General features: G+C 36.7%; 1 protein-coding gene and 1 pseudogene across 3 annotated transcripts in view; one reads left to right on the top strand and one right to left on the bottom strand.

Moving 5' to 3' along the window:
- STT3B (STT3 oligosaccharyltransferase complex catalytic subunit B) overlaps positions 1-27,265 on the bottom strand; it is a 105,851-nt gene that overhangs the window by 60,876 nt on the left and 17,710 nt on the right. The window lies entirely within an intron of this gene.
- Positions 744-1,842, top strand: LOC102958978 (annotated as a pseudogene).

The following is a 27,265-nucleotide window of genomic DNA, read 5'->3' as shown; positions in this document are numbered from 1 at the left end:
AAAAGGCATTGGACAAAATTCAACATCCTTTCACGACAAAAACTTTCAACAGATTGGGTATAGAAGGAAGGTAATCTGAACATAATAAAGGTCATATATGACAAGCCCACAGATAACATCAAACTCGATGGTAAAAGGTTGAAAGATTTTCCTCTAAGATCAAGAATAAGACAAAGGTGCCCACTCTCACCACTTCTATTCAACACAAAACTAAAGTCCTATCCAGAGCAATTAGGCAAGAAAAAGAAAAGGAATCCAAGTTGGGAAAGAAGTAAAATTGTTTGCAGAAGACACAATCTTATCTACAGAAAAACCTAAAGACTCCACTAAATAACTGTAGAATAAAAAGGATTCAGTAAAGGTGCAGGTTACAAAATCATCATTCAAAACTCCGTTGCATTTCTACACACTGTGAAATATCTGAAAGAGAAATTAAGAAAACAAACCCACCATTTACAATAGTGTTAAAGTCAATAAAGTACTTAGGAATACATTTAACAAAGGTGTAAGACCTGACCAGCACACTGAAAATGGTGACAATGCAAGAGGCAAGCAAATGGAAAGATATCTCATATTCTTGAATTGAACCATTAACATTAAAGTGTCCACGTTACCCAATGCATTCTACAGATTCTATGCAATCCCTATAAAAATTCAATGGCATTTTTCACAGAAAAAGAAAATCTAAAAATGTGTATGGAACCACAAAAGGCTTTGAATAGAGAAAGCAATCTTGACAAAGGATGTGGTATCACAAAGGTGGAGGGATCATACTTCCTGACTTCAAACTCTATTTAAAGCTACAGTATTCAAAACAGTATGGTACTGACACAAACAAAGAAATAGACCACTGGAACAGAATACAGAGCCAAGAAATAAACCCACACATACATAATCTTTGACAAGTGTGCCAAGAACAAACAATGGGGAAAGGATAGTCTTTTTATTTAATGGTGTTGGGAAAGGTGGATATTACATGCAAAAGCATAAAATTGGACCTTTCTCTTACACCATACACACAAATTAACCTAAAATGTATTCTAGAGCGGGGCTCCTAGGTGGCTCAATCAGTTAAGCATCCAACTTTGGCTCAGGTCATGATCTCATGGTTCATGGGTTTGAGCCCCACATCGAGTTCTGTGCCGACAGCTTGGAGCCTGGAGCCTGCTTCGGATTCTGTGTCTCCCTCTCCCTCTGCTCTCCCCTCCCCCCAGCCAGAATTCTGTCTCTCTCTCTCAAAGATAAATAAATGTTAAATGTATTTTTAATGTATTTTAATGTATTCTAGAGCTCTTTTGCTCAGGTCTGTGGCGCAGGCAGGATGGGCGAGTTCAAGATCTTCATACTTCCAGGATGCTCCATGGCCACCGACAAGATCAGAAGTGGCATGATAAACAGTACAAGAAAGCCCATTTAATGGTCACAGCCCTGAATGCCAACCCTTTAGGTGGTGTTTCTCATGCAAAAAGAACTGTGCTGGAAAAAGCTGGGGTTGAAGCCAAACAGCCAAATTCTCCCATCAGGAAGTGTGTCAGGGTCCAGCTGATCAAGAATGGCAAGAAATAAAAATAAAAATAAAAAAATCACAGCCTTTGTACCCAATGACGGTTGTTTGGATTTTGTTAAGGAAAATGATGAGGTTCTGACTGCTGGATTTGATCACAAAGGTCATGATGTCAGTGACATTCCTGAAATTCACTTTAACGTTGCCAAACAGCCAATGTCTCTCTTTTGCCTTTATACCAAGCCAAGAAGGAAAGCCCAAGATCATAAATTTTGATGGTGAAAACATGACAATAATAAAATAAATCAAGTATTATAGACTGAAACGTGAGACCTGAAACCACAAAATTCTAGGAAAAAAGACACAGAAAATGTTCCTTGGCATTGCCCTTGGCAATTATTATTATTATTATTATTTTTTTTTTCCAGGGGGGGACACCAAAACCAAAAGCAAAAGTAAAGAGACTATATCAAACCAAAAAGTTAGAAAAGGAAACGACGATATGAAAAGGCAACCTATGGAATGAGAGAAAATATGTGCAAAACGTATTGAATAAGCAGTCAGTATCTAAAATAAATAAGGAACCATAGCACTCAGTAAGAACAACAAAAACCTCCTCCAAACAAACAAATCCGATTTTTAAAATGTTTTAATTTTGTGAAAGAAAGAGCGTACGCGTGGGGGAAGGGCAGAGAGCGAGGGAGACAGAGGATCTGAAGCAGTCTCTGTGTTGTCAGTACAGAGTCCCAGATGGGGCTTTAACTCACGAACCTGTGAGATCATGACCTGAGTCGAAGTCGACGCTTAACCAATCAGGCGCTGCCAAATCTGATTTTTCTTTTAATTTTTTACTATTTATTTATTTTTGAGAGACAGAGAGAGAGAGACAAACAGAGCATGAGTGGGGGAGGGGTGGGGACAGAGGGAAACACAGAATCCGAAGCAGGCTCCAGGCTCTGAGCTGTCAGCACAGAGCCCGATGTGGGACTCGAACCGACAAACCGTGAGATCACGACCCGTGCCGGAGTCAGATGCTTTATCAACGGAGCCACCCAGGAGCCCTGCCAAATCGGATTTTTAAATGGAGCTGAATTATCCCTAAGATAACATATGGTCAACAGATACATGAAAACATGCTCAACATCACTAGCCATCAGGGAAATGCAAATCAAAAATACAATGAGATATACCTCACACCTATCAGGATGGCTATCTATCATCAATAAGAGGTAACAAATGTTGTCAAGGGTGTTGAAAAAAAAATCTCAAACAGAGACGGTGGGAATATAAACTGTTATAGCTATTATGGAAAATGGTATGGAGGCTTTAAAATGGAACCACAATACAATCCAGCAATCCTATTTCTGGGTATATATCCTAAGGAATGAAATCAGTATCTGGAAGAGGTATCTGCACTCCCATGTTCATTGTAGCACTTTCATAACAGCAAAGATATGGAAATAATTTACGTGTCTTTCAATGGATGAATGGAAAAAGAAAACGTAAATATATATAATGGAATATTACTCAGCCACAACACAAAAGGAAATCTTTCTATTTGATTTGTAACAACATGGATGAAACTGGAGGGTATTCTGCTATGAGGAAACAAGCTACAGAAGGAAAAATACTGTGTACCACTTATAAGTGGACTCTTAAAGAAAAGTTTAACTCAGAGTAGGATCGTGGTTGCCAGGGGATGTGGAAATGGGGAGAGGATGGTCAAAGGGTATAAACTGTCAGTCATAACATGAATAAATTATAAGGATTTAATGTACATCATGGTGACTATAGTTAATAATACTATATTGCATACTTGAAATTTGTTGAGTAGATCTTAAGAGCCCTCATCAAAACAAAAGTAACTACCTGAGGCAATGCATGTGTTAAATTGTGTGCTAATCATTTCCCAATTTATGTCTATCAAATCATCAAGCAATATACTTTAAATATATACAACTTTGTCAATTATATGTCAATAGAACTGGAAAGAAGTATTATGAAAAAAATTAAGAAATCTAAAGATAAATCCAGAAGTTTTCATGTTTATCTTAACTGGAGGAAAAAAAAAGCCTCATACACAATCTCGATAAATTTCAAAACGTTAAGGATAACTACAAGTCTCCTAATTTTACCTCCTATCTCTAGTCCTCTTCCTGCTTTCTGTACAGGCAGCCTTGCCTACCCAAGATCCTTTCGTTAATTCATTCTAACTCTCCCCAAAAGATGCTGGTCACAACTGGGTCTCTTCAACAAGTATTACCAGCATGCTCAACAACTTACCAATATTATCTCCCTGCCTACGTAGGTTTTTTAAAATTTGGGTTTAGTTTTACCTTGAATGTCCCAAAGGCATTTCAAACTCAACATCCAATTAAACTCATGATCAGACTCTTCCTACCTACCTCCAAACGAATATATACACTATGTCTGCTTTTAGGGTGTTCTGCCATCTAAATTAAAGCAAAAAATTTAGATGTAATCATTGATGATTCCTTCTCTTTCACATCTTATACACAAATCACAAGTTGTCATACTACTTCTTATTAAAGATCTCTAAAATTTGTCTACTGTAACTGATATCACAAAAACACAAAGGATCATAAAAGACTGCTATGAAGAATTATACATCAACAAATTGGACAATTTGTCTACTCTTTTCCTACTGCAGTACTAGCACTCTAATCCAAGCTATCGCCTTAGGCTACAGCAGTAGTCTCCCAATTCATCTCCCTAGATCCATTTTTGCTCATCTCCTAATTCCCCAATCTATAGGTCTTAAGAACATCTTTTCAAAATGCAAATGTGATATTGCAACCCGCTGCTAAACTATTCAAAGGCTTCCTCTTCCAAAAAATTTTTAATAAATTTTAAGAAATTAAAGGGAAAGAAGCTCCACTTCTTAACATGATCAAAGCCACACACAGTAGCCCCCTTATCCGTGGGGAAAACGTTCTAAGACCCCCCCCAGTGGATGTCTGAAACTGCAGATAGCAACGAACCCTAAATACATTTTTTCATATACATACCTATGATGATAATGTTTAATTTATAAATTAGGCACAGAGATTAACAATAACTAATGATAAAATAGAATTATAATATACTGTAATAAAAGTTATGTGAACATGGTCTCTCTTTCAAAATATCTTATTGTACCATATTCATCCTCCCATGCTGATGTGAGATGATAAACTGCCTACGTGATGAGATGAAGTGAGATGAATGATGTAGGCACTGTGATGTAGTCACTGTTGACCTTCTGATGAGAGAATCATCTGCTTCAAGACTGCAGTTGGCCACAGTTAACGGAAACCACGGAAAGCAAAACCACAGATTTGGGAGGAGGGGGTTTCACTACTGAATCTATCCTTCAGTTCTCCAGACTCATTTTGCTCCTTCCCAGGATCTTCAGACTACTACTAATTCCCTTTCCTTGGATGACTAATATCTCCCCTCTCTTGGCGTAAATAACTTATCCTCAAACCTTAGCACATTTCTAGGATACTGTTCTGAAAATGTTCCATGTACTTTTCTTCCTAATACTTGCCACAGATGTAATTTCACATTAGCTCACCTGATTAATATTTACCTCACTAGATAAATACTCCCAATTAGGATGCTACTGTTGTCTCCAACATCTAGAACAGCATGTAGTAGACAGTAGCCCTCATGTATTTGTTGAATGAACAACTGATTTCATAAATATGTTTTCCAGTGGGTGTGAGATCACGACAGCTTCCCAGATAGCTACCTAATGCCAATTTTAAATGGCATCCCCAAATTAAAGACTAAGACTGATTTAATTGTATTTCCTGAGATGGAAACCTGAAGGCATCATCAAAAAGTTAAACAAGAGAGCTCACTAAAATTCTACTGAAAATCTAGTCAAGGTACCTAAAAACTAAACATAAACAGAAGTAGAATGTTTAGTCCCATTTTATCCCCAGGATCAAGTTACTCCTGGTATGTAAGACTCCCAGAACTCCCTTATGGATTCTCACATACCCATTCTCTTTGATTTTTCAGTTTACTTTCCTCCTGCCTGAATGGTCATTTATTTTTTACCCATTTTCTGGCTTAGTTTCCAACCCACCGGCATGAAGGTTCTTCTGAATGTCCTATGGCTTTCATCTCTTACCCCCTGGAAGTGAAACAACAGGACTACAAAAGGCAGTACATTTTTTTTACAGTTTATTTATTTTGAGAGAGAGAGAGAAAGAGAAAGAGAGACAGAGAGAGAGGGCGCACACAAGGAGGGGCAGAGAGAAAAGGAGAGAGAGAGAATCCCAAGCAGGCTCCTTGCTGACGGCACGGAGTGTGATGTACGGCTGGAACTTACAAACCGTGAGATCACGACCTGAGCCGAAACCAAGAGCTGGATGCTTAACCAACTGAACCACCCAGGAGCCCCAAGGCAATACACTCTCATTTTACAGGGCACTTTCAGTGTTAGCGCAGTCACTATTTTTTTTCTTTTCAGACCCGTAACACAGTACCACATTCTCACTCCTCCCCCAGATGACACAGCACTCAACTAAACAACCCTGTGTGGCAGCAAAATTAACTATGACTATAGAAATAATAAGTAAATAAAAAGTGGACATTCTCTCCAAGAGTTCTTCTTGTTGCTTGGTAATATTACCAACACAGGATTATCAAACATGATTTCTGCCAACAATGATAACTATGTGTTGACATTTCCATGATGACTCCGGAGGTTGAATACTTTTCATATATTTATTAGCCATTAAAAATTTCCTCTTGGGTAATATGTGTATTGAAGTGCTTTAGACATTTTTTTTCTAGGTGATTTAAATAAGTTCCTTAAACATTTTTTAATGTTTATTTTTGAGAGAGACAGAGCCTAAGCAGGGGAGGAGCAGACAGAGAGAGGGAGACACAGAATCTGAAGCAGGCTCCAGGCTCTGAGCTGTCAGCACAGAGCCCGACATGAGGCTCCAACTCACAAGCCATAAGATCATGACATGAGCCGAAGTCGGCCGCTCAACTGACTGAGCCACCCCGGTGCCCCTAAGTAAGTTCTTTATAAGCTATAAACTTCTTTTATTACGTGGCTTCTCTTTTCACTCACAATGGTATTTAAAAGAATGGAAATTCTTGACATAAACCTAATTTGCCAACCTTCTGCTATAGGGTTAGTGCTTTTCTCCTGGTTAAACAAGTCCTTCCCTACCCCAAAGTCATAAGGATATTGTTTTATTTTCTTCTTCATGACCATTTACAATTTCAACTTACTCATTTAAGTCCTTAATACACTTGGAATGGATTATTACACATGGTAAGAAATAGGGATCCAATTTTATTTTTACTTCGTCCTTACAAATGATCATTCTCCCATCATTTATTAAAACAATGATCTTTTCTCCATTGTTCTACAGTTCCACTTCCATTATATTTTAAGCGTTTGTTAATGTGCAGATCTGTTTTTGGATTCTATTTTGTTCAAGTGGCCTTTATGTCTTGCATCACTAATATGCAACCTTGGGGCGCCTGGGCGGCTCAGTCAGTTAAGCATTCATCTTTGGCTCAGGTCATGATCTCACGGTTGGTGAGTTTGAGCCCCATGTCAGGCCCTGTGCAGACAGCTCAGAGCCGAGAGCATGCCTTGGATTCTGTCTTCCTCTCTCTCTGCAACCCCCCCTCAAAAATAAACATTAAAAACTGTTTTTAAAAAATAACATGCAACCTTTATTACTGGAGCTTCAAGTATTATATCTTGATATCTGGTACAACTTTTTTACACTGTGTTTTTTATTTTGTCCTTTTACATTTCTACATAAATTTTAAAATAAGCTTGTCAATTCCATCAAAAAAAAAAAAAAAAAAAACAACCCCAAACAAACAAAAAAAACCCAAACACATGTGGTGTTTTAATTGGAAGTCCATAACTCCATATATCAATTTGGGAAGAATTAACATCTTTACAATACTGACTCATCAAATCCATAAATGTAGTTTATCTCCTTCATTTAAATCTTCTTTAATGTCTCTCCAGAAAATGTATAATTTCACCTTAGAGGTCTTGGAACATCTTTGCTTAGATTTATTCCCATCTTTAATGGTATCTTCAATTATTTTTTAAAACTTGTTTGACACTGACAGGAAATCTGATATTTTTACATCAACTTTATAACCAGAAACCTTGCAAATGCTTATTCTAAATTGACAATCTTTTCAGTCCGCAGAAAAATAGAATCATATTAATTACAAAGTAAACAAACTTAATTGAAATAGTTAAGATACACAATATGAAATTCCAAAATGGAATAATCTACTACATTTCAAACTATAAGGGCATGGAAACTTTATTCAAATTAAATCTTCACGAAAAATAAAAGACGAAAGTGTATTTTTCAATAGAAATGAAAACAAAGTTCTTGAGGCTACATATAGTTGCAGTGATGTTAACCAGTGAGGTTAACTATTTCATCTAATTTATTTCAGTATTTTGTTTTGGCTCACAAGATTGATACCTATGTATATTAGTCAAAATTTTTATAAACAGTAATCATCTTTTAAAAGTTTTCCTTGTTGTGGGGCACCTGGGTGGCTCAGTTGGTTAAGCATCTGACTTCAGCTCAGGTCATGATCTCACGGTGCATGAGTTTGAGCCCTGCATTGGGCTCTATGCTGACAGCTCAGAGCCTGAAGCCTGCTTCGAATTCTGTGTCTCCGTCTCTCTCTGCCCCTCCCCCACTTGTGCTCTGTCTCTGTCTCTTGCAAAAATAAACAAAAATTAAAAAAAAAAAGTTTTCCTTGTTGTTAAAAATATTGTTTAATTAAATGATGCAGAAGTTTGTTTGGAGCCTAACAGGAAATTCTGATTCAAAACTGAACAACCACATAATTGTACTCCTCACTGTGTGTGTCTGTACTTACACACATACATATAAATTGTATTTATAAAAATTAAACCAGAAGCATGCAAATCTAACTTTATAAAATATCATGACCCTATGTTGCAGATTCAGTTGTTAATACGAGTATAGTCTGATTATTTTCTTTTATGTGAATTCCCAGAATCCCTCCGTTGGGAATATTAAAAACTCAATCCAAACTAAATAGACATTTTTCCAAAGACATACGAATGACAACGGGTACATGAAAAGGTGCTCATCACCGCACATCAAAACCACAATGAGATATCACCTCACCTGTCAGAATGGCTATTTTTAAAAAGACAAGAAATAAAACAAGTATTGGCGAGGATGTGGAGAAAAGGGCACCCTGGTGCACGCTGTTAGTAGCAATGGTGCAGCCATTATGGCAAACTGTATGGAGGATACTCAAAACACCAAAAGTAGAACTGCCACATAGGATCTGCCAATTCCACTTTTGGGTATTTATCTGAAGGAAACAAAATCACCATCTCAAAAAGATATCTGCACCCCATGTTCACTGCAGCACAGCCAAGACATGGAGACAAACTAAGATTCCATCAATTAATGGATAAAGAAAATGCGGTGTGTACACACACACACAGAAATATTATTGTTCAGTCACTACAAAGAAGGAAATCCTGCCATTTGTGACAACAAGGATAGACCCTGAGGGGATCTGCTAGGTAAAATAAGATAAAGACAATACTGCATGATTTCACTTACGTACATAAGAAATCTAAAATAAACCCCTCATAATTGCAGAACAAACTGATGGTTGCCAGAACTGGGGGACAAGAGGTGGGTGAAATGGGTGAAGGTGGTCAAAAGATACAAGCTTCCAGTTATATGTTACGTCCTAGGATGTAATGCACAGCATGATAACTATAGTTAACAATACTGTACTGTGAATCTGAAAGTTGCTATTAGAATAGATCTTAAAACTCATCACAAGGAAAAAAAATCTATAGGTGTGGTGATGGATGTTAAAACTAAATTTACTGTAGTAATCATTTTGCGGTATATACATATATCAAATCATTATGTTGTACACCTAAAACTAATCTACTGTTCTATGTTAATTAATCTCAATTTCTTACAAAAAGAACCTAGGGGGAAAAAGTTAATAAATTAGGAGAACAAACCAACAACCCAATCCAAACAAATATAAAAAGCACCTGGACCAACAACACAACTACTCTGGATTCTATTATAGTAAATAGCTGAAAAATGAATTTATCAGCTTTCAGTTTCACCTTCTTGAGTAATTTTAGCATGGTCCTTCCGAGGTATTTGTTCCATCTACATAGAAACCCACCGCAAGCATACATTTTACTCTCTCTTCCTCATGCAATCCTCTCAAACCTGAAATTCACTCCTGAAGAAGCTTCTGTAATATTCTATCCTCCCTTTTCCAGTCCATTTTCACTTGTGCTTTGAAAACGTCACGTTGGAACCTCTACTCTAGTTCACCTAAGATATTTTTCCTTAGTGATTTTTGTATACTTGGAGGTATCCCAGTCCATGGCACTTCACACACGAGACTCAACTGATGTTTTAGTTAATTCTTTTTGCACACCAGTCATTGGAACACAGACTTAAATTTTTGTCTTCTATTCCCTTCTTCATTAAACCCAAGCAACTGTGTGCACAAAAGCAGTCTTCAATCTCAGCATGTCCAATTTACATATTTAAAAAATGTTTAAGTAACTGGAGTGGGGTGATAGAGACAAAACAAGAGGACCATAAAGCAGTAACTGTTGAAGCTGGGCTGTATGTACTCAAGATTCATTATAGTATTAGCTCTACCTTTTTCTTTTTATTAGAGAGAGACAGAGAGACGGCGGGGGGTGGGGGGGGGGGGAGTTGGGGAAGGAGGGAGAATCCTAAGCAGGCTCCACACTCAGAAAGGAGCCTGAGGCAGAGCTTGATCCAAGAACCCGGGGATCAGGACCTGAGCCGAAATCAAGAGTTGAACGCTCAACTGACTAAGCCACCCAGGTTCCCCAGCTCTAACTTCTGTGTATGTTTCAAATTTCCCATGAATGTGTATGTGTATATGTATGTACGTGTATAGTTTACATATACGCTGTCTTTGAATAGCCACACAATACATATATATGTAAACTTTATTATGGAAAATATCACACACAAACTTACTCTCATATACAAATTATAGCTTCCCCCAAGTAAAACTAGGTAAACTGACTGAGAAATGAACGTATTAAAGGTCAGGAGTCACCAAAATAAAATGGAAATAAAAGAAACACAAGTGGTAAAATAACCTCTATCTTAAAATAGTCTGAGAACACTAATCAGATTTTAAATATATCCCATCTTTTACTAATATTGTCAAACAACTTTCAGTATTTTAACTTCAATAATTTATTTTGAAACAAGTGTGACAAAAGACGGCAATTATTAAATACAGATGATAGCTACATGAAGATCATTATGGGTCTACTTTTGGTTTATGTAACATTTTCATGAACGTTTTTTAAAAATAATGAATGCTTCCCCCAAATACTCTCAACCCAATCTCTAGAGCCACTCTGCAATTCCAGTGTGTGGAAAAATGACTTTATTAAGACAGACAAAATAATTCTCACATGGACATGTTTAACTTCTGAAAGAAGCATATCAGTAATTCCACTACTTGCCAGTAACAAGCAAACTGATAGTTTAAACATGTAAGAAAAAAATGGGGATGAAAGAGTACATGTGATTTTTAAATTTGATAAAGAAACAGCAATAGCCATACTACAAATTAAAAGAGGTCTTAAGAGGGGTGCCTGGGTGGCTCAGTCAGTTAAGTGTCTGACTCTCGATTCTGGTTCAGGTCTTGCTCTCATAGTGAGATCAAGCCCTATGTTGGGCCCTGTCCTGACAGCATGGAGCCTACTTGAGATTCTCTCTCTGCCCCTCCCCTACACACACACTCTTTCTGTCTCTAAATAAAAACATTAAACAACAATAACAAAAAAATAAAAGAGGGCTTACAAGACCCACCTTTACATAGAAGCTAAGATATGTTAATTTTGTTTTCTTCTGCAATGTTTATTAGGTAAGACCTAAAGTGTCTTTTGGCTTTCTAAGACACTGCATTCTATAACTGCTTTTCCCTGTATCTACAGGAAACAATGGAAAGTAAGAAAATAGGAATAAAGAACTTGATTCTGAAAGCCACACACCTGTTTTGGGTTTTTTTTTTTAAATCCTTGCAAATCCTATAGTTTATAATTGCTTCATCACAACATACCTTTCAAAAATTAAGCAAAGCTTATGTCCTTGATTTAGGGAGAAGAGACTACCCCTTAAAGTAGCAGCATGAGATTAAATGATGGAATCCTATTTATGGAAAAAAGGTTCTATCTCTTGGGTTCTAGTAGAGATAGTACAATTCTGTATTCAAAATATTACAGCTTAAGTAGAAATTTACAAGCTGGATGAAGGCTTATCCAGCATATACGGTATTGTTTCTTTATGGAAACAAACACTAAATTCCACCCCATTTGCAACCTAGGACTACCTTTATGAACAAGGAGAAAAGGACATTAGCAGCTGCCTCTATGAATTCCTTCTATGAATTTGGTTGGAGATGTAACCACTTGTACATTTGGTTTTGCATTTACTTCATCTAATATAAAATACCTAATGTACACTCAAAACAATAACAACAACAAAATCTCGTGATTATGTGCTGAAGCAAAATATCACAATATACCCTCAATCTTAAAGGTTAAATAAAAAATTATGCCTCAACCTTAAAATTAACCTATGGCTTTTCTACCTTCAAAAAGAAACCTCTGAGGTGGGAAAGGCTTTTATATGTCTAATTAACTTTCCAGTTCTCTGCAAAAATATGGCAGTGTGTCAGGTAAAAAAAAAATAACATAATTGGAAAATGCCTAAGAATGAATTAAGTAGAAGAATAGTATATAGTTATCCTTAATGCTATAACTAACCTAAAGGCACCTAATACTTCTGGGACTAGCTTTTGAAACATAATATATGGCCCATGTAGAATTTGAACTGGAAAAGGTAAGAAATAAAAGTTTCACTTAATTCATAGCAGGAAGTAAAGGACAGACAAACTTCTCGCCCAAAGACAAGAGCTAAAGTAAAGGTGACACTGAAAGTAAAACGCAAGTTTCCCAAGGGCCAGTTCTGTCATTCTTTTCCCTAAACTAGGTTACATCTCTAAAACTATCTACCAAATGCATACAAATAATTAAATCTTTCATTGAAGTTTGCTATTTGACATTTCTGAAGAAGAGAGGAAGGGAGGTGAGGGCAGGTGATGTTAATCCTTCATAACGCTGACATTAAGCTGATGGTCTCAAATAAGTGCCCGCTATATCCTTTTCTTACACAGATACAAGATTAATACAGTGTTAGATAAACACAGTAAAAATGCTAGCAATTTAGAAATCAGGATTTATAGAATAGATTCAAACTAGAAGCAACCAGTGGTGCCTGGGTGTCTCAGTCGGCAAAGCGTCCAACTTTGACGTCACGATCTCGTAGTTCGTGGGTTTGAGCCCTGCGTCAGGCTCTATGCTGACAGCTCAGGGCCTGGAGCCTGCTTCAGATTCTGTGTCTCCCTCTTTCTCTGCCCCTCCCCCACTCACCCTCTATCTCTCTCAAAAATAAATAAACATTAAAAAAAATTTTACAAACCAGAAGTAACCAGTATAAATACAGAGGCAAAGAGTGACAAACATGTTCCACATTCCAAAATCATTCAGTCCACAAATACAATTTTCTTAAGACAATGCAAGCCTAGTTTAGCTTAGCCTTTGCAAATAAAATCTAAGAAACAAAAGAATCAGAAAGGAGGGAAGAAACAAAGGAGAGGCAAGCAGCTTTGATCAATGATGGTGCTGAAGAACAAATACAAGTAGCAATGAGGGGAGGAGAGGAGGGAGGCAGAGCAAAAAGAAAGGGAAGTCGTGGAGCACTATGCCAAGTGATCGACCACATCTCAACACAGCCCCCTTAAGACCTGAGGCACCCTAGTGTTTTAACATGCCTTGAGATGAGAAACCAGATTAAACTTACGTTTCTATCAAAAATAAGGATACATGGACTCTAAGTGAGCGCTCAGAGTTGTCCTCTATGGATACATAGCATGTCTTTCAAAAAACTTCCCCCAAACTCTCACCTGTCAAAACATTAGAATAGTATGCGCCTCTAAGGGTGAATAGTACGGTTTTCATTTTTGAAAGATACAAATCTTATTATTATTATTTTTTTAATTCTTGAGCAACAAGTATGCACCAGGTTTCTGTCAGGCGCTAGGAACAGAGCATTGAAAAGGACAGGCAAAGTCACTGCTCTCCTGAAGTTTAAGTGCAATAAACACAAACCAAGTAATTATAGACTGAAACAAGAGCTTTGGAAGAAATTAACGGAATGAAATAAAAGAGTGAAATGGGAAGAAGGGAAGGAGGGGGGAAGGGGAAAGACTGCTTTAAGAAAGGTGTAAATGGAGTCTTACAATATTTCTGAGACCTTTAAGAATGGGAGTAACCAATCATTCTAAAAGGGGAAAGAGCTGTCCCTACATAGAGGAAGTAGCAAGGGTAAAGACCTCAAGGTGGGAGCTTTTAGCATGTTTAAAAAGAAAGGTGTTCAAGAAGGGGAGTGGCCCTATTTATCGATCATCATTTTTAAAAACTGTTAACAACTGCTAGGTACTATAGAAGAATCGCTTTCATTTAATCCCCACACACAAAAATAAACCCTCTGAGGTAGAATACAACACTATGTCCAATTTAAAGCTGATGAGAGACTAAGGTACAAAGATGTCAAATAACTTATCCAAAGTCATACAGCCATTAGTGGTCAAACTGGGATTTGAACTAGGCAGCTTTGACTCTGGTGGGCATAGTGAATCTTATTAGCGAATTTCAAACAGTTCCCTGTGCTTCAGGGATTCCAAAGAGCCCCCTCTGGAACTACATTTCTGATATGAGTCAGGTATAAACGTTGAAGGGAGTAGGATACACGCTTATGAAGAGAAAAGATCACTATCCTATTTAATATACATTTACCTGTTTATATATTAGATTCTTGTGTAAACCTGCATTTGAAGAAAGGGTTCAAGAGCTAAAACACGTGTTTGAAAACCACTGGTGTATGTTCAAAACCATTGAAGCAAAAAAACCCATCAGCACAGTTCTTTTTTTCTTTTAAAGAAAAATTTTTTTTAACATTTATTCATTTTTGAGAGACAGAGCACAAGAAGGGGAGGGGAAGAGAGGGAGACAGAATTTGAAGCAGGCTCCAGGCTCTAAGCTGTCAGCACACAGCCTGACGTGGGGCTCGAACTCATGAGCTACGAGATCATGACCTGAGCCGAAGTCAGACACTTAACTGACTAAGCCACCCAGGTGCTCCAGCACAGTTCTCTTAAGATGTGTTAAGATGTAACTTTGAACCCTGAAGTTTATGGCCTTTCCTGAGTTACTCTGGAAACAGAAGGACAGAGAAGTCCAATATTATCACTGATTATATCATTTTAGACTAAAACTCTTTGGTACATATTACCTTTTAAACAATCACAGCCAGAATACCCACTACCTTGAATGTTACAATCATTCTGCCAGAGAGAGAACTTTGGAAGACGGAACACAACAAGTTCTCAGCTGGGAAGAAATACATTATCACTTACACTCTTTTTTCATTGACCAGTTCTTCTCACTTCCAGTTCATGGCCTCACACCTGTGCTCAGAAGAGAGGGGGAAACTGGCTATTGCTGAATTGCACTGATGACTACCATATATGTTGTGCTGTTTTGTAAATGAAGCAAAATTAATTACTGATGTATGATAGATATTATCTTCTTTATGCCACACATAACTTAAAGGTTATGTGTGCAGGTATATGTACACAAACATTTCAAAGACTGTATATTCTTCAAAGAAATCCTAGGAGACTACATAACAAGTTGTCAATAGATTGTGCCTCATTCTTTGACTATTTTTTTTAGTGCTTACTTTTGAAAGAGAGCACGTGTACAAGCAGGGAAGGGACAGAGGGAGACAGAGAATCTAATGCAGGCTCCATGCTGTCAGTGCAAAGCCCGACGTGGGGCTTGAACCCACAAACCATGACATCATGACCTGAGCTGAAGTCAGATGCTCAACCAACTAAGCCACCCAGCAGCCCCCCCCCCGACTTTGACTTTTTTTTTAAACAATGAGCAATTATTAAAAAAGGAAAAAAAAAAAAAAGCCTAGACAAAAAAAAAAAAATCGTAGCCAGGAAACTTTATTAAGTACTGCTTGACCAATAAATAACCATCACCACCACCTTATTAGCATCACACACAATGCTTTTACCAAGGCTTTCAACAAATATTACTTTCACAAAGGAGATACAATGCAAGAGGTCCCCATCTTTGCCTCAAGGTTCTCCCCTTCTTGGCACCTTTCTTATGCTTCATATATTAAACCAGTTCAACCACTGTGTGTCTCCAGATAACCACACTTTTCTCGGTAAATTATAATTTCTAATCTTTACTCCCTCAAGGTTTATTTCCCATCTTATAAAGGCATATGTAAGCATGGGTAACACATAATTTTCCAAAAGACTTGCAATCCCTTCCTTCCACTATCAACACAGGCTTTATTTTCCCCAATCTTTCCTCCCTTATACACCAGCTTGCCACACAAATGTAAAACAACTACTCTGAGACAATATCTAATGATAACATGAAAATAATGTCTGCTAAAATCTGCATATTCAATGTATCAAAAAAATGAGAAAAGATGGGAAAATATTTCTTCTCACAGCTTTTTCCTTCATGGTTTTTAAAAAAAAAAAATTTTTAACGTTTATTCATTTTTGAGAGACAGAGAGAGCATGAGCGGGGAAAGGGCAGAGGGAGGGAGACACAGAATCTGAAGCAGGCTCCAGGCTCTGAGCTGTCAGCACAGAGCCCGACATGGGGCTCGAACTCACCAACTGTGAGATCATGACCTGAGCCGAAGTCGGACGCTCAACCGACAGAGCCACCCAGGCGCCCCTTCCTTCATGGTTTTTAAAATGTTTACAAGGTATAAAACAGAAACTTTGGAATTTCTATTTGATCTAAAACAGCTAATTTACTTTTATAATATACACACTGTATAATAAATTAAAAACTTATAAGATACCTCATAAGCTCTCATTAGAAAGAAAGAATGCAAGACAAACATGCTAATAAGTTAATTCTATTGTTTCTATTGCCCATTACTGCAACATCTCTCATGACATATACAACTTCATTATAACCATAATCATCTATCAGTATTTTGACTTGAACTACTAATGAGATTTAAAGTTTAGCAATTTGTTTTGAATTTCTTCCTCTTTCCCCTGTTATCAAGTATTTTCTAATTTCACAGGAATTTCAAGTACAGTTGTTTCTCATCCTTTATTGAATTAAAAAAAATCACACTTTACTCTTGTTACTAACAAGTGAGAAAATTATTCATTTACTCATTTCAGAAATGAAGTCTATATAAGACTTATTTTGGCCATCTTAAGAAGCCATTCTCCCTAGGGGCGCCTGGGTGGCTCAGTCGGTTAAGCGTCCGACTTCAGCTCAGGTCACGATCTCGCGGTATGTGGGTTCGAGCCCCGCGTCGGGCTCTGTGCTGACTGCTCAGAGCCTGGAGCCTGTTTCAGATTCTGTGTCTCCCTCTCTCTCTGACCCTCCCCCGTTCATGCTCCGTCTCTCTCTGTCTCGAAAATAAATAAATGTTAAAAAAAAATAAAAATAAAAATAAAAAAAAGAAGCCATTCTCCCTCTTTCTGAAGGAAAAAAAAGTGACAAAAATCTGTAAAAGTGGCTAATTTGTAGCTCCTTTTGGCTTTCACTCTTAGTGTAATACAGTATTTGAATAATTTTCTACCCTAAGTGAAGCAATGGAAACTCACCTTCTCCATTATGTATTTTTAAGACTTAACTATTTCAATGTGTCTCTTTTCTTCCTAGCATTAGCCTGGGTGTTCCATAAGAGAAACACTTTTCCTATTTCTTCAACCACTATAGCAAAAACTGCAATATGAAAACAAGAAGAAAAAGCACTCTTTTAAAGAAGGTTACTGTTTTTATGGAAAAGACCAATTTTTCTAACTTTAGAATGCTACACTGCTTCCTAAAGAATGCTGTTTAACCACTATCAGCTCTATTAAAATAATAAAATCTGTGCTAACTATGTAAAGGGTTGGCTCTGTCCTAAGGGTGACCATCTGAATATGAAAATTCCAAATGAGACATAATTCACCAAAGCATCACAAGGTTTTTATTGTAATTTCTATCCCTGAAACTGACCTCTGTTCATTTTTCTGATTTAATAGTAACTTTTCTACTCTACGTCACGCTTTAGAATTAGTAAGATAGTCTTTATAATTTTTTCAATTTGCCCTCACAAATAACTCAGGATATATATTAGTTATTAAAGATAAATTAGCTATGTTTGATTTCTATAGATTATGATCCAGCCAATAAACTTCTAAGAACTAAAACTGTCCGAAAGAATCATGGAGTTGTCTCAGTAACACGTATCTTACTTGTTCTCTTAGAGAAAGCACAGTATTCCCACACCAACATTGTGAACTGTACCTTCATTTTGGAACCCTAGATTTTCACACCTCAGGGCAACATACAGGACAAGTGAGTGATATATCTTTCTTTTGTAAATGGGAAATGGATGACTGTACAATAAGATATGGGGGTGGGGAAATCAGTGTGATGCTTAAACCTCAGTTTTAAGTAAAGAAGCTGAGAATCTGAAAATTCCCTTGCAAGTATCACATGCCTCTAAATCCCTTGGATGAAAAAAAAATCAAGTACCATACAAAGACATTTTCTTAGTTACAACGCTCCAAATATTGATGTCAAAGCTTGGTCTACACTGTTCTCTTTTCAACACTACCTCTTCTCTTTTTCTTGTCTATTTCCTGAACTTTGACTACGATGTAGGATTCCCAAGTACACAATTCCTTTTTCTAAATTCTAAATCCATACATTGAACAGCCTACTTGAGTATCTACTTAGAAATCTGTCTCCACAGATACGATACTCAACATACGTACAACTGAACTCATTATTTACTCTACCCTCTACTCTTAAAGTAGCTCTCTATCTTAATTAAAATGTTACCATTATCACTGGTATCTGGGAATCATAAAATCCTCATTCCCTATCCTTAGCTCTTAAATTCCCCTAATTAAAGCCCTCTTCATATTTTATCTGGATCATTTCACCTGCCTCCTGACTACCTAGCTTCCTGTATTTCCTTCCAATGGGAAATCCATTCTCCACACAACAGAAAAGTTTCTCTCTAAAATGATTATACCAATCCTTCAACTGTTTCCCCAAGTCTACAGGATGAAGTCCTAATGTTTTTAAGACTCCCTTCCCTATCCTTACCCTGAAATGGCTCTTCCTACTTCTTTCTCACCTTACATACCTCAACTTCTGGTTCTATGCTAAACCATACTGTTTGTGATTTTTCATACTTCCATACCTTTGCACAAGATGTTCTTGTCACCTGAAGAGCAAATCCTCCTTTAGTATCCTCCCACACCTATCTTTCAAGACCTAACTCAAAAGACATCTCCTCCTAAGCCTTAACTATCCTTTTCAGATAAGGGTTGGCACTTCCTCCCTTTATACGTTTATATTGCACTTTTTATTTTACCTTTTTCAACACAACATGCTAAACAGCATTAATTTACTTAGTAGGTTCCATTGTAAATAATAATATCAAAACACAAACAGTGAACATTTTAATGAGTGATTATGAATTATATACTGTCCTATATACCTTTATGTGTATTAGTTTATTTAACCTTCATGACAACTTATTGATATGGGTATTATTGTCATACCTAATTCACAGATGAGAAGACAAATGCAGAGGTTAGGTAATTTGTTCAAGATCATTCAACTAATAAATAGCAAAGTCCACAGTCTTTCTCACTTGATTTGGTGTCTGGCCAAAGATAAATGAATTGATCTTCCTACCTCAGCACCAAGCACAGTGCCTGGCATACAGTAAGTTCAATAAATGTCTGTTAAAGTGTCTGAGCATTTTATATATGATCCAATTTAAAAAATTTTTCCACAAATGTCCCAAGTAAAGTGATTTAGTGCCAGTATGAGGTTGAGCTGTATAAAATGTTTTAACTCTCACTCTAAGGTAAACTATTCTTTCCATAAAAATACAATATTCAGGTAGGAGGTAATAAAAATGGTGTCACTGACTTAATTAAATTTTCATGTGTTAACAGTTCCGTATAGCTCAGTCAATGCATTTGGGTCCGTTTTTCTGTTCTGGTCTCTATATCAATCCTCTAGATCACTCACAAAACTATCCAGTACTGTATACAGAAATGAAAAACATCTGCTGCAGCCAGCCAAAAGAATTTGTTCCACTTACTCTTTTTTAACTTCCATAATTACCAATCTCAGTCCTATTCTAACAACTCTCCGCATCATGTTTTTCATTATACCCTAGCCATGGGGGCCTTATTTTTGCCCCTTCAACATGCCAAATTGTTCCTGCTTGGAGGAATGCTCTTAATTTAGATCTTCACAGAGCTACGTAACTCCTCGTCATTTTGATCTTAGCATAAATATCACCTCAAAAAGGCCCCTTCACTTTCAGATGTATAGTGGTAGATCTATAGATACATCCCAGAACTAGCTACCATATTATTTTTTTCATAGCCTTTATCAGGACTGAAATTATCTAGATCTTTGTTTATACATTCACCTGCCAGAAAATAGGTTCCATTACAACAGAGACCCCTGTATACATTCCTAACCCTTGACACTTTGACCGGCACAGTTCTCACACAATAAATATTTGTTAAAATGACTTGAATACTGAATATACCATTAGTACTAAAAGCCTATGCAATCAAAGCCTATTAAAAAACTTAGTTTTAAAATCCTATGATCTGTAAGATGCCTTAATTTAACTTCTTATTCCACAAAAACAATAAAGATAATATAGAATGATAAAGGACAAAAGAAGTATAGACATAAAAATTCAAGAGCAGATAAAAACACACCAAAATGTACATCATAAGGGCCTATACATTTAAAAACTAAATCTAACTTCATTTCCCAACAATGAAAGCCAAATAGAAGCACCTGGCTGGCTCGGTTGGTGACACACACAACTCTTGATCTTGGGGTTATAAATATGAGCCCCACGCTGGGTGTAGAAATTCCTTAAAAATAAAATCTTAAAAAAAAAAAAAGCCAAATCAGAGAGATATGAGTGACACAGGTCTCAACAGAAAGGATAAAAATGTCATTTCCTCAATCAGATTATATTTTGACTGAAAGTATAATATGACAGTATTTTTAAACTAAAATAAGGGTGGCTGGCTGGCTTGTATGGTTGGTAGAGCACACAGTTCTTGATCTCATAGTTGTGAGTTCAGCTCACATTGATCACAGAGCAGAGCTTACTTAAAAAAAAAAAAAAAAAAAAAAAAACCCATGGTCTTTAGCTATGATACTAAATTCTATTTGTTAAGAACTAAAATAGAATACAGATATCAAAACACAGTGACTCTAACATGAAGTTTAATTTAAAAAAAATTTTTTTAAACATTTATTTATTTTTGAGAGAAAGAGAGCACGAGGGGGATAAGGACAGAGAGAGAGGGAGACAAAGAATCCGAAGCAGGCTCCAGGCTCCGAGCTGTCAGCACAGAGCCCAACGCGGGGCTCAAACTCACAAACCGTGAGATCATGACCTGAGCAAAGTCAGACACTCAACCAACTGAGCCATCCAGGTGCCCCTAAAGTTTAATTTTGCAATCAAGCTATTTTTAACTCTTTACAGGTTTTTAAGGCTAGGTACCACCTCAAGAATAAGAGCAACAAGATTAGAAATAGGAGAGGCAGGACACAGTAAGTTAACAGGTGACAAATAAAGAGATATTTGCAGCCACAGAGTTTCAGATTTTGACATTCCTAAACATCTTGCCAAGTTTACATTTCCCCAACAAAACTGGTATTATAAGTGAGAACAAGCATTTCTGATGCTTGTTCCACTAAAAAAAAAAAAAAAAAAAAATCAGATTTACTGAAGCAAGTATTTCTTCTTCATCATTCTTATAACCACGTCTGGGATGGTTTGGAACACAGAAGCAAAGAGGGCAGTTATTATGATTTAGTTCTGCAACCAAAAATGTCAAAAACAGCAATGAAGAAATGAAGAGAACCAACAGACATATCAAACACAGTTTCCGAGTGTTCATTACAGGTAAGCACTCAATATGAAGTAATTAGCTGCTGACTTTACAGTTGGTCATTTCTGAAAAGCTAGCAAAACCACAGACTGGCCTTGGAAAAAAACCTCATAGAAAACAGAGGGGAGGCAGGTATTTAAATCTTTCTGGGTGAGGGACTCTGAGAATCTGATGAAAATATGGAATCTCTCACCAGAAGAACGTGCATAAAAATTTTGCAGAATTTTTAATTAATTTTTAGAGGACCCCCAACATATAAATCTTTTAGAAAGGCATTTCTTTCCAGCACTGAAAAATCTGCTGAGTTACCTTCTTGAATAGTTCAGAAAAAAACTATACCTGTGATCTACCAAGGCAGTTGTGGGAAATCAAGACCATACTTATTTTTCAGCCATTAAATCATTTAAAATTTAATATTTCATCAGGAAAAAAAAAATCACCATAAGGCACAGCACTAGTTAGACAAAGTGCGATCTAACCACACAGTTCTCTTTCAAATTACTGTGGTGCTTAAGGGCTTTTTGTATCAAAAATGTAAAATAATAGGTTATCCTTTTTTTTGTCCAATCTCAAAAAACTAAAAGGAAAGATGACAAAAAGATTCAGGAGAAAATAGGCATATTTAATTTTCATTTGTTTTAGAGCAACAAAATAAACTTCACATTTATAAAAAAGATTAGATTTTTTAAATTTTGGTATATAAATATAGCACTGAGCTATCTCAAACTGTGGTTGGCAAAGCCATAATTGGAGCAAGATTACTCTACCAACACTTAAACAGATGTCTTTTGTGCATCCTACAGCAGAAAAAGCTAGAAGCTACATAAAGAAAAACACTGAATATAAGATTCTGTAATAATACAAATATTTTTCCTGAAATGCAACCATAATGTATAGATACCAATTATGAAGAAATTCTAGTTCACAAATAACTTTTCCCTAAGAGCCAGTAAGCCTGGGCATTATGCACACAAGTTCACAATTCTAAGAACCAAAGGCAAACTTGGTTTGTGACCTCATAAAGCTGACAATCTTTGCCAATCTTGCAGAAGGGACAGGCAAGGACCAAGTATAATCAAGCAATTAAGCAGAGAAGGGAACATATGGGCTACTAAAGGACACCTAACATTTCTCTGAAGAATAATTTATATTAACCATTAAAATATACCGATCTTACACGTTTGATTCAATGACTTTTGACAATTTTATACATACCATCAACAGTAACTATCACCTGAAACCATCACCCACAAAGTTCCCACGTGCACTTTTCCAGTCTCTTCCCTCTCCTCAAAAGTTTGAATTCTTTCACCAGAGATTCATTTTGTTCTTGGATTTCACATAAAGAGATCATAAATTCCACTTTCTGTAAGTGTCTGGTTTTTTTCATTCAGCATGTTTTCGAGATTTATTCATGTGGCAGCAGTTTGTTTCCTTTTTATTGCTGAGTAGTATTCCACTTTCTGAATACAATTAATTCCCTCTCTCTTTCTCTCTCTTTTTTTTTTTTTTTTGGGAGTGCGTACAGGCAGAGGAGAGGGGTGCAGGGACTCCCAAGGAGAGTCCGTGCTGAGAGTGTAGCCCAATGTAGGGCTTGATTCCATGACCCTGGGATCATGACCTGACCCAAAACCAAGAGCTGGATACTCAACCAACTGAGCCACCCAGGTGCCCCTCCTCTGTCTTTTTTTAAGGACGTGTGTTTTAATTTCTTTGGATAAATATTTAGCAATTCCACTCCTAGGTTACAGAGTATTCATATATTTAAAAATACTAAACAGTTCTCCAAAGTAGTTGTACCATAATACTCCACCCATAATGCATACTCCATATTAAGCTCATTTTTCTTTTTTTAAATGGGCTCACCTGCACTGTGCTAGATACTGGAGAAACAGAATAGACCTGTCCTCACAAAGCTCTCTCGTGGAAGGCTTCTACAAGTGACATCTAATTTAAACCTGGATGGATTATTGAGCAAAAAAGGGAGGAAAGAATAGAAGCATTCTAGAAAGAAGAAAGAGCATATAAGCAAGGGCTAAAAAAAAAAAAAAAAAACACAGAAGTTATTTTCATAATACTAATAGGAAATAAAGCTAGATCAAGTTTTATGATGTGAAGATTATGCTAAAAAATGAGAAAACAACCTAGGATGAGTAAGTTTTAAAAAGATCAATTAAGTCTTAAACAGATATTTGTATTTATTAGATGCACTCATGGCATCATGTACCTTCACAGTATTTGTCATTCTTAATTGTTTCCAGTCTCTCTCTCCCCCAGACTAGATTCATGTCTTTTTGGACTCACAACCATTGTATCCACAGCACCTGGCAAATAGGCAATATTCAGAGATGTGAAAGGTTTATCAAGGATATTTGATTTAATTTTTCTTTTTTTAAATTTTCTATTGCTGCATAACAAATTACAACAAAATCACTGGCTTAGAACAACACACATTATCTCATGGTTTCATAGTCAGGGGTCCAAGCTTAACCAGATCCCCTGCTTAGGGTCTCAAGGTGAAATCAAGGCATTAAAAGGGTTGCGCTTTCATCTGGAGACTCATTTAGGGAAAGAATGAACTTCCAAGCTCACTTAGGTTGCTGGCAGAATGCATTTCCTTGAGGCTGTAGGACTGAGGGTCTCTTAAGATGCTACCCGCAGTTCCTTGTGCATGGACTTCTCCAACAAGGCTGCTGACTTCATAAACCAGCAAGAAGTCTCAGGTACAAGTCCACTAGTAATACAGTCTTACATAACGTAACATAATCATGAAGCTGCATTCCCACCACCCTATACTCTGTCCACTCTTCAAAGGCTATCAACAGACTGTGTTGAAATAATACATTCTGTGAAAAGATTTATATGAAGTCAATCATAGCTCTGAGTTTGTTTGCAAAGTGTAGCATAAGATTTTACAAAATAGTTCACACGTATTTACCTAGTAAACGAGAAAGCACCCAGTTCTACCAACAGAAATGACCAATCATGGATGCCAATAGAAGTGTAAGAGAATCAAGAAATAAAGGAAAGGAATAGACCTCCACCAAGAAAAAATAACAACAAGTGAAAAGCAAAGTATTAGAACACCAATGATTACATCCAGGATTAAAGGTTTTCTATTCCTTCTCCTTTATCCTGTCACTGGGCACTCTCAGGCTACAAAGTACCAGATCTACCTAAATCCCACTAGTTGAGAGACTTCATATATACTCCAAATTTAGCACTAATGGGAATAGAGAACTAAGATAAGTACAAAGCAGCTGAGGCCACCAGCTCAAGTTGACATTTCAACCTACCATTTATTATTCCTGCCATCTAGTGGTAGGATCAAAAACAAAAACAAAAACATGCCAGGCAGACATGTTAAACAGGTACACATGGGAGAAAAAAACACCAGTTTGTGAGGACTACTAAGTAAGCAACAGTCTAGGGGCACTCGGGTGGCTCAGTCAGTTAAGCGCCTGACTCTGACTCAGGTCATGATCTCATGGTTCATGAGCTCGAGCCCCGCGTCAGGCTCTGTGCTGACAGCTCAGGGCCTGGAGCCTGCTTCAGATTCTCTGTCTCCCTCTTTCTCTGCCCCTCCCCCACTCACACTCTGTGTCTCTCTCTAAAAATTAAAAAAAATTTTTTTTAAAACAGTCTAAACCCAATCCTACCACATCTACACACAAGCACCATCCAGAGAATGTACTAAGCATATAGCCAATTTTATGAATTAACCTACGGAAATTTATATGTGAGGATATATTCAAGCCTAGTAGGAGAACAGATTCATCAGTGTTTAACAGCAAAAAATGAAAATTTCAAAGAATTACTAATGATACAAAATAGTCTTTTTTTTTTTTTTTTTACTCTTTTACTTTTGGTAGGTCAATTCTGAAGTTTGTAAAGACCCATAAACACACAGACTGACCACTATCCCAGCACCAATCACCACCACTCATATAAAAGCAGTTGCAACTGGGTCTTAAGACTACTCTCAGTAAACTCTGTGCTCTTAAAACTGACAGATGGGTCATAATGATTCAAAATTTTCCCTAAGCAGAGATCATGCTGTATCTATAGAGCTGCATTACAAACCAAAAAGGTATCAGAACTCATAAGAACAGAGCAAAACTTCTTCCAAATACATTAACTGAAAGCAAGATCCATGTTACAATCCTATCTTTTAAGTTATCTCTTAACTTCTGCCTTTACTGACAACTACCAATCGTCCTAAGTACTCATTTGAAAAAGGAGACTGTTCTGCTTTATAAAGGGCACTTAATAAACTAATTGGAAAAAGGAAAGGACAATGAAAAGCTGGGACTAAAAACTTACATCAACATAACAGGCTGGTGGGAGTAGGGGGAGGTTAGGTGGCTCAGTCAGTTAGATCCTGATTTCGGCTCAGGTCATGCTCTCAGGGTTCCTAAATTCAAGCCCTGCATTGGGCCCTGTGCTGACAATGCAGAGCCTGCTTGGGATTCTCTCTCTCCCCCTCAAAAAAAAAAAAAAAAAAAAAAAAAAAAAGTCTAAAAATGTATTTTAATGCCATTCAAAAAAAAAATCTGAAATAATTCTAGGATCACATATAAAACTGTGTATTTGATAAATTAAAACTAACCAATGATATTTTTTTGCTCAGTTATTAAATCCAATATAGACTGAAATCTAAAAATCCCGGGCTAGGGGCGCCTGGGTGGCTCAAGTCGGTTAAGTGTCTGATTGGCTCAGGTCATGATCTCACAGCTCATGAGTTCAAGCCCCACATTGGGCTCTGTGCTGACAGCTCAGAGACTGGAGCCTGTTTCAGATTCGTCTCCTCTCTCTCTGCCCCTCCCCTGTTCGCACTCTGCTTCTCTCTCTCTGAAAAATAAAATTAAAAAAATTAAAAATATAATAATAAAATAAAAATAAAAATAAAAAACCTGGGCAAAAGCCAAAGAGATGCACACGCCTGTATGTATTCTCTTCCTCTCCACACAGCACACATACACATGTGTAATACATATTTAAGTCAGACATCCATTCATATATTATAGAAAAAAGATCAAATATATATGATATAAACATATCATATTTACATTTACTTATTAGATACCTGACTTACTGATATTCTAGAATTATTATATATCATACTATATAAACAAGATTTCCAAATAAACAATAATTATATAAATATCTATTATATTACATATATTTAAGTTAGAATATATATTCACAGTCTGTAGAAATAGGATTTTGAACTAACAAGCATTAAGTATGCATTGCATGGAACATTTTTTTAAAAAAAATCCTACAGTAATTCCTAAATTAAATATGGTAAACACTAGGTTAAATTAAACTAATAATGTATTCAAGAACATCTCAGTCTTTAACATGCTAATGTGTAGTATAAATAAGTGGATGGGATATGCAGTTTTTCCAAATTTAAATTATCAGAGGTTATTTTGTTTTGAACTACAATTCTTGGGATATGTATTCTGCAGAACACGTTTTGGCAAACACACTAACAATTTCTGTTCTCTTCTAGGTATGAAGTTCATTCCATATTACAGAGAAACCAAAAGTGATTTACCCACTTTTAATCAGGAACTTTTCAAA

Source organism: Panthera tigris, chromosome C2 (assembly GCF_018350195.1).
Source record: "Panthera tigris isolate Pti1 chromosome C2, P.tigris_Pti1_mat1.1, whole genome shotgun sequence".
Taxonomy (NCBI): Eukaryota; Metazoa; Chordata; class Mammalia; order Carnivora; family Felidae; genus Panthera; species Panthera tigris.
Note: the sequence above shows the minus strand (reverse complement) of the source record. Positions and strands in the feature narration are given on the sequence as shown.